At 35.6% G+C, this 9,644-nt stretch overlaps 1 protein-coding gene across 11 annotated transcripts in view; it reads left to right on the top strand.

Moving 5' to 3' along the window:
* The window catches only part of Bcas3 (BCAS3 microtubule associated cell migration factor), a 526,404-nt gene that overhangs the window by 99,532 nt on the left and 417,228 nt on the right, over positions 1-9,644 (top strand). The window lies entirely within an intron of this gene.

The raw sequence follows: 9,644 nt of genomic DNA, 5'->3' as shown, positions 1-9,644 counted from the left end.
CAAATGAATATCAGAAATTTAAATATTATATATTTAGCAAGTAAAATATTTCCAATTGGTAGAAATATTTTCCCCAGTATTTTATTGCTAAATATTAAAGAGTGTAGTCTTTCTTGTCTTACGTTGAAAAATGAATCAAATTCAGATCCTCTTCTGTATAAAATGTAACCTACATTATGGGGTTAATGTGTTAAATAAGATAATACATATATATATAAAAGCTATTATATCAGTGTCTAGTTTTTTATCAAGTGCACAATATTTGTGATCCTCTTGGTAAAAGTATAAATAGCAGGTCTTGTTGGAGAAGCAAGAATCAAAAAAGGAAAAATGAATGTCAGACTTTGTAGGATATTTGTTTTGGAAAAGGAATTTTCCTCAGTATTTTCAATCAATCTGTTCATCAATTCCTTTTTTACATGGACTTTTAAATAGAGTTAAAATTTTTAAAAATCAGTATTAGGACAAAATTAAGTGGAAGTTACAGAGATTTCTTAGGTAGCTCCTGTCTCCAAGCATGTTTTATCAATATTCTACAAGAATGAATATTCTCTGTTAGCGTGGTAAACTGGTTAAAACTAATGAACTTATATTGATGTATCTTTATTGCCTCAGAGTTTGCAGTTTGTTCACAGTAGAACTCAGACTGGTTGGTTTATATCTATAGGTTTGGACAAATGTGTCGTGGCATGTAACTACCAGAATAATGTTAGTTAATTCTTTTAAGAAGTACTTAACATTATTCCATTCATTTAATTCCTTTTATATTGTTATTTCTTTTAATAATTACTACTGTGTTCAGCATGTAATAGTTACTAAGACTTAGTTTCTGCCCTTTGGGAGTACTTTTATTGAAAGGATTTATAAATTTGAGAAATGTACAGGTGCATTACACTTAAGTTTGCTTATTAGTCCATTTTACCATTAAGAGTATTTTAATATCACTGCATAAGCATTGCTTAGGCCATTTCAACATTAAGAATGTTTTGAGTCTGTTACAAGATCCCCCTCTTCAATTTACTGGGATGAGAAGTTGCTGCATACTTAGCTAGGCCTCCGATTCTTTGCCATTGGCCTGTAGTATTTTTTATGACTCTTAGGCAATCTCAGTCTTGGTATACCAGGAAGAACAACTGGTTAGAATAATTACATCTCTTTGGCTGAAGTGGTACAGTCAGCAACAACAATACCATCAAACATAGCCTAGAAAATGAAAAATTGAAATAACTATTAATTTGCCACCTTTAACTATGTGAACTAGATTTGTCGTTACATAACAAAATTCAAAACAAACCAGAAAATTGTATGTGGTAAGTAAGCTCTCAATATATGATTTTAGCCCCAGGGGAGAAAGTTTAAAAGGAGTGAAGGGGAAGAATAGAGAAACAGAAGAGGAAGAGATAAGAGGCAGGGCTGGAGGACAAAGGAGATCATGCAAACTTTGGGAAACTGGGAAGAAAACAGGAGGGCAGAAGGAAGAAATAATAAAATCAGAACAACAAAAAAACTAGAAACCATGTTCATTCACATTTATGTAAAAAAAAAAGAACAAAGACAATTCTGGGCAACAGTGGCAAGGTGGGGGGATCATAATCCCCGTGTTGAAATTATACTATAAAGCTACTGTGATAAAAACAGGATGGTTTAGCCAGGCATGTCGGTACATGTCTCAGAAGAAGGCTGAGGATTGTTGCAAGTTCAAGACCAGCCTGGACTAACAAAGTGAGCTCAGAGCCAACTTGAACTGCATAGTGAGCTCTGTCTCAAAAGTCTCCCCATCAAAAAAAGAACAAACAAGAAAACACACACAAGAAGAGAGAGAGAAAAAAGAAGGGAAAAAAATGTCCGTATCAAGGCGCATCTCTGCTGTCACTAGCAGACAAGGTGGGTAGACAGAGTCCTGATCCAGGTTGATTAATCCCAGCAAGCCAGCTGTAGTTTTATCACAGGGTAGTGGTTAATCCCAGCAAACCTTCATCTTTGGTTCCACTGAAGTTCAGTCTGATTTTTGGCTGTGAGGCTGGATCCAGATTTGTTCATCCTGCAGCAGTCTGTGTTCCTCCTGCTGACTTGAATTTGGCTCCTTGATCTCCTGCCAACTTGAACTCAGCTGCTTGACCTTGTCACTGGTTGAAGCCAGTCTGCAGCTTTTCTGAGTTCTGAGCTCAGTTGGCCCCTCTCTAAGGTGGCTACTGGCCAGTCATCCGAATAACTTACCAGTCCACTGCAGTCTGATGTGTCCACTTTTGCAGTCCACTGATACCTTTCTACGTGGAGGCTTCTGGGGTCACAAGTAGTCACCATGTGTCTGTAGGTTTGAGCTGACCTTTGCACGCAGTCTGGGCTCAGGGAGAAGGCACCACCTGCCACCTCCTAGTTCTTTGTTGAAATCTCTCTCTTTGCTGTGCCTGTGAGCCTCAATTCTTGCTTCAGATCCTTCCTCGGTCCCAGGGACCCAATTCTCTCCTCTTTCTCATGTTGCTGTATTCCAGTATCTGCACACCAAATCTTGAAGAGGCTTTTTCTCCTCACCACTCCACTATTTTCTTGGAAATCCAACAGTAAGAATTTTTAGTATCCCTGTATAAGAAATAGAAACATGGAAACCATTGTGGTAGGATTAACGAATGGAAGCTATTTGCTGGAACAAACTTATTGCGTTGTTTGAACTTTATTGTCTTTGCTTTGGAAATACTGGGAATTTTTCTTTAATATTGGTTATCAGTGTCATAAACATTCACATGTATACTATAATTGCTTATATAATGCTTTTAGATGGAATTGTCATGTCCTATAAATAGATTTGGATTGAACAGAAAAAATGTTTTCTGTGTAGTAGGGTCTTAGTTATAATAATCAAATCACAGTTTTATATTACTGTTCTTCATGGTACGTCATGGTATGTATAATTAGTAATTAGAGTGTGTTTTACTCACACCTCACTATTCTTTTTAAAATAAATTGAGCCAAGCATGCTGGCACATATCATTAATACCAGTACTCGAGAGGCTGTGAGTTTAAGGCCAGTTTACACTAGAAAGTGAGACCCTGTCTCAAACAACAACAACAACAACGACAACAACAAAACTAAAAAAATTAATCGAAAGATTTAAAAATGTTCTAATTCTTCTTGACCATTTTTTATTTGGTGAAGGCTGGTCATGTATATTAAGTTGGGGAGATGATTCTTGAAAGACTGACACACTGGTAATTTGTGTTATCAGGAAATGAACCCTGATAATTTTTGGAGACTTGGAAGTTTTGTTATATTGCCAATGATTGTATGCTTTTTTTTTTGGTCTTTTTGAGACGAGGTCTCGCTATGCAGTTCAGGTTGACCTTGGGCTGACTTTGTAGCCCAGGCTGATCTCAAACTCACAATAATCCTCCTGCCTCAGCCTCCTGAGTGCTGGGATTACAGGAGTGCACCCCAGTGCCCAGATATATGCTATCCTTATATCTGGTGGAAAGTTTATATTTGGACAGTAAAGTTTATATTGACATTATGTATATTTATAAATAGATTTAACAAAAGATAGTAAATTAGCTATTCTACACATTTGTAGCTATGTTTGTCCTTTCATATTCACCAGGTTACCTTACCTCCTACTTCATTATAAATTTAATCAAATTTTTAGACATTTCTTCAAATTGTTTCAGCTAAAGAACAAAATGAGTTCTTTGAAAACATTTGAAATTGTCATTTTAATAAGACTGATAAAGAAAAACAAGATACAAATCACTAAGATTTGGAATAGAAGGACCCTAACTACTGATTTTATGGTCAATAAGAGATAATGAATTAGGTGGTGTATTTCTGTAATTCCAGGTAGGAGGATGACAAGTTCATAGTTCAGCAATTTGGCAAGACCTTGTCTCAAAATGTAAAAAATTAGAAATGGGCCTGGGAGTAGCTCAATATGGAGGCCCAACCCAGGGCCTCCCTGGTACCACCCCTGTCACCACACACACATAATGACTAGGGGAAAACAGAAGAAACAGCGTAACTAATGAAAGTGGGAAACAGTAATTTGCTTTTCTTTTTAGTAACAGGGATTGAACTCATGATCTCGCACTTGTCATGCAGGCGCTTATGCCACTGAGCTAAATTCCCAGCCCCAAGACATTAATTTTCATTTAACAATATGAGTTCTGACATGTCATCACACACATTAAAAAAATGGCTTTATATCAATTGATGTGAAATGGAGAGGCTGGCTCAGTGATAAGGAAAATTACTTGACTAACTGCTAGGGAGCAGTTAATTGAAAAGTGTAAGCTAGTATTTTGCAGTTTTAAATTTTAGAAATGAAACTTAAAACATTAAGGTTTGTATTATCTGTTACGGAAGGCCACACAAAGAAATATAAGAACTCTGGAAACTTGTTCAGATTGTAGGAGAGATATGATGTATAAGAAGGGGTAGAAAGAAGAAAATAAATTTTTGATGAAATTAGGAAACTTAATTTTGCACCTGGCTTAGTGACATCTGTAGCAAACAGTTTTTAAACATTTAAGACATTTTTATAAGTACCTGTTCGTAGTGTATAATGATTACATTTGTAGTGGGAAGTTGGCACATGGATACAATACATCTTAATTCTTTTTACTTTTCTTCCTCTTTTCTCCATCTTTGTCCGCTTCCCTTTTGTGAAAAGACCTATCTCTGTTTCCTTTTTTTGAAAAATTGTTCAGTAGGAAAATGCAGAATAAAATGTTATTAACTGGAGTAATAGTAAATTTAGCCTTTAGTATGGTCAAGTTTCCATTTTCTTTTTCCATTTAACTAGTTAATAAAAAAAGAGAGACCAACTGGTTTTGGTTCTTTAGGAGCTGAATAAGAATACAAATAATGTAATACTATCAAAATTTTTCCTCTTATATTTAAAGGATTAGATTTAGCAACACATGTTGAAGGTTGTGCAGCTTTTTCTCATTTAAAAATAAGTGTTTCCATGCTTCTTATAATTTGGGGTAGATTTTAAATGTCTTTGCTATTTTGTGTTTCACTTACACACTCACATTCTTGGAAAATGTCACTTTCTAGTACTTTGTTCCGCTTTTCCTAATTTTGTTTCAATCTGTTAAGTATCATGAATGAAAATAATAAAAGTCTTTGTAGCGGAAAATATTAATGTTTATAATTTGGAAATCATAAAAGCCATATTTCACATTGCTTTAAAGTGATGGTATTCATCACTTTTTAAATATTTACGGTATTTTTTTTTTTTAAACCAAAACTTTCTGAAAACATCGTCCAGGTTAAGAAACAGCTATGATTCTAATAAAATACATGAGTGTAGGGAAAATGCTGTTCTATGAAATGAAAAATAGTGAAAAACAAAATATACATATTTTGTTGAGCTTAGGAATTAAATTTAATGTTATTTTAAATTCTTGTTTTTAATTAAGCATAAAAGATCTTTTTGCATATATCTAATACTCCTTTTCAGGAGATATTTAAATTTCACAGACAGTGTAAGTCATTATAGTAAATAAAGTATCAAAATATTTAGCATTATACTTAGTTTTTAGAAAAAGCTAGGTACCTACCTTGTTGTATATTCTTTTTTGACATAGAAAATGGATTCTGGTCCTTCTGTATAGAAAGATACAGTTACAAATGAATACTTACGTGTACATAACTAAAAATCTTTTAAAATGCTTATCTTTTGAGCTATTCACATTGTGTCCTTGTAGTGGTCCCTTGCTTAGGTCTTACAGCATTCTTGACTTTTTCTTGAAGCAGTAATTGTTGAATGTGAAACAAACAACTGGAATATTTCTCCATGTTGACAGGATGTATGATAGCACATATTTGTATATAGAAAGATTCTAAAGTTGTTAATCTCATGATCACTCAACCAAATAATGTGGTTGCATACATTTGATCAAATCTTTTAAACTGGCTAACCTCAGTTCATTAAGAACAAATTGTTGATATAATTTATGAACAATTAAATAAGCAGTTTTTCTTTGAAAACTGCTTAATGCTAGCCGGGAGTGTACTTTGTGCTTGCCTGGCATGCTGGTAGCCCTAAGTTTGACCCACAGCATCACAGTGTGAATAAATAAGTTATTAAGATGTAAAATAGGGAATTGTGCGTTGTAGCATATACCTGCCGCCCCAGTATTCAAGAGGTTGAGACAGGAAGAGTATTTTGAGTTTGAGGCCTGCAAAGTCATCCCGAACTACATTGAGATACCTTTCTCAAAAGAAAAAAAAATACGATTGCTTAATGCTCGGTAGCCTGTCCATTGTTTTATTTTGGAAACCATCTCTTATCTATGAAAGTTAAGTAGGATGCCAGAAAGTTTATCATTTCATCAAAGAACTTGAATAAGCCCTATGAAGAGGTTTGTTTCAGAATAAATTAACACTGCTAAGTTTATTTAAAAGGGAATAAAATGAAACAAAACAGTGATGAGACATTAGGAAATCTGCAATAGTTACTATATATAGTTCATATTTTAATCCGCTATATAGTTGCTCAGAATACTGGCTGTAGGCTGGCAAAGTCAAACAGTACAGTTCCTCCAAATCCGCAGGGTGCCTATGGGGGTGGGTTGCCATGGGCTGGCTCACAGTGCGGGTGTTGTGTGTGGGGGTGGGGGGTGGGGGGGTGGCTCTGATCTATATTACTAAGTTTAAAACTATTTGTTTAAATGTTTAATTTTCATATGCTGCTTTAAGTAGTTAATTGAAGAATAATGTAGCAGGTAAAAATAAAATTAAAACTTTAGTTACACTGCTGAAACTTAGTTTTCTTTCCAAATACAGTTGTTGAAAAAGCATCTTTATGTCATCTGAAATAGTGTAATGGCAGGAGTACCTGTTACTGTATGTCCTTAAAAAGCTGTTCTGGGTCCCCAGCTGGGATGGTAGTGAATTGAAAGGTCATTATATTATATAAAAGAAAGAGAATGGGTAGTGAAAGAGTTTCTGGTACGATGAAAGAGAACATATAAAGAATATATCAATTTATAAAGAACACATAAAGAATAGCCTTTATTCTGAGGAGGTGGAGAGCAGCCCAGCACCGCCGGGGCCTGGCCTCTCTGCCGGAACATGGGGCATGGGACATACATAGAACCTCTGACCCAGGTGGCTCTTACGGTGGGCATTGCTGATGCGCCAGCAGCTGATTGGGACCCTTTTTGCTCTACCGCTCTCTGGTGGCTGTAACTTATTTTAGGGCAAAATCCTTTCAGGTAGGTTATCTATTACCGCTTGACAAATTAGGTCAAATTTAACATAATAAGTAGACATTTATTATCTTACAGTTTCCATTGGTCAGGGAGATTCCATTTTTGATTTTGTTTTGAGACAGCATCTCACGTACCTCGGGCTGGCCTTGAACTCATGGCAATCCTCCTGACTCAGCCTGAATGCTGGGATTACAGGTGTGTACCGTAACACATGACTTCTCAGGGTTTTTTGTTTGTTTGTTTTGTTTTTTAGGGACTGGGGATCGAAGACACATGACTTTTCACTTTTAGCCTAAATCTGGTTGCTTTTCTTAGGATTGTATGGAGGGCCTTGGTAACTCACTGGCTGTAGCCAAGAGATTTCTTCCAATTTCTGCTTTTGATCAGCATTAGGCTTGTCACAGGGCTGCTTCCATAACCAGGTTAGTAGAGACAGTCTCTAGTGGTGGCCTTTTGGGGACCACAAGAACTAGTGAAAGGAATGTACCATGATGTGGGCTTCCAAGGCTCTGGAAATTTATTTTGCTCTGTATATAAATTTTTAGGAGTATACTCACTTCATTAAAATTCACTAAGGTGTACAATTCAGATTTGTGTGTTTTATTTTAAAGTTTTCTAAAAATAGTTTTAACACCTGTTTCTATGAATAATTGCCAATGGCTTCTTGTATTTATGAATACATTTTTACATTGCAGCTAATTTGTCGATGAGTATGATTCAGTAACAGAATTGCGCGGTGGATACAGATTTGGTCAGTGGTAGAGCACTTGCCCCACATGTGTAAGGTCCTGGATTAGATCCCCAATGCCACAGAAAAATAAAGTAAAATGAGGTAAAATAAGAGGTCATTTATTTCAGTGGAATTTCAGTTTTATGTTTTTTGGTTAGACATCTATACTGTGTTTCTCAAAATAACTAGTACATTTGTAATCATTAGTAAGGTAAAGATACTATTTCATAATCTATCAGTGGCGTGAATCCCTACTACTCTGAGGTTGACTTTTTGCAACAAGATACTATTTGTTTGTATTGGGCTAGAAAATTGAAAACGTGCTAGAACATTTTTTTCAATTTCCTGTTTAGAACTCTGAGTGTAACTAGTGATTAGTCCTTTTCCTCTGCTTTGCAGTAGTTCATATAGTCTGTGGTATTTATTTCTCTGTATTCTCATCACCCTAAGCTCATTTAATTTCTCTCTTTAGCACCTCATAGCTCTACTCCGGTGTTATTTTCATAAGTTCTTTATTTTATATCCTTGGATTGTGTCATTGTACTGAAAATAAATTCCTCTGTATTTCTTGCCTGGCTTCTTTCAAAACACAGTGTTTTCCTCCTAATAATTTGAGTTTTGCGTTCTTTGAGCAGAGCTTTGTTGTTGTCGTTGTTGTTATTGTGTTGTTTTATTTGATAGTTTTTTATTTTATTTTTTGCCTTGTTTGTTTGATTGGTGCTTTGAATTGAACCCAGGGCCTTGCACATGCTAAAACTACAGGCTGTACCACTGATCTGAATCCCTAGCATGGTGTATGTTCTTTAAAAAATTGGCTTAAAATGCGTCACTGACTTTTCCTCTTAATGTACAATATGAACATTCATCAAAGATCCTGTTACAGTTTAGATTTTAAAAAAAGTGCTCTCAAAGCCTCATGTGTTTGGAGAGTAATTGGATTATGAGGTTGCTGTATTCAGTAGTGGATTTTTCCATTGATGAATTTAGTCACCTTTAGGAGGTGGGGCATGGTGGTTCAGTCAAGGTGTTACCTGGAAGGGTGTATCTCTCTCTGCTTCCTGGTTGCCATGGGTGAGCAGCTACCCCCTCAGGTTGTTTTCACCAGGCATGCCTTTCTGTCTTTCTTTCTTTTTCTTTTTTTGTAATTTTCATTTTAAAGAGAATAAAACCAAGCAAAATAAAACAGAATAAAGCCAATCAAAACAAGACAGTGTGATATAGGACTTCAAAACAAGATAACAAGGAATCAAAATGGTTACCATAATGCCTCTCATTGTCTTCACAATAGCTGCCCCTAATTTCAGACATACTAAAAATCAAACAAAACAGAACAGAACTAATAAAAACAAAACAATGAATGCAATAAAAGACTTCAAAACAAGATAAGAGTAAATCCAAAATGGCTCCTATAATATCTATAGCTTGTTATTTTTGAAATAGCTGCCCATGCCTGCCAGCCATGAACTGAAACTGTGAGCTAAAATAAATGTTTTTTCCTTTAGGTTACAGGTTTCGTGTGTTGGCAGCAGAAGCAAACAGTGTGAGAGGAGAGTGGCTGAGCTAGAAGATAGGACTGAGGCAGCAGACCATGTACTCATAGATGCATTGAAAACAAGAGATACTAGAAATGGACCAACAGCAGCTAGATGGTCTAAAGACTAACCTAAGTGTGATTAGAATTAGAAAGTGATTAAAAAGACTGCAC

Source organism: Cavia porcellus, unplaced genomic scaffold (assembly GCF_034190915.1).
Source record: "Cavia porcellus strain 051 isolate PalLab524CR breed Dunkin Hartley unplaced genomic scaffold, mCavPor4.1 scaffold_6, whole genome shotgun sequence".
NCBI classification, from domain to species: domain Eukaryota; kingdom Metazoa; phylum Chordata; class Mammalia; order Rodentia; family Caviidae; genus Cavia; species Cavia porcellus.
This window is presented reverse-complemented; position numbering and strand designations above follow the sequence as displayed.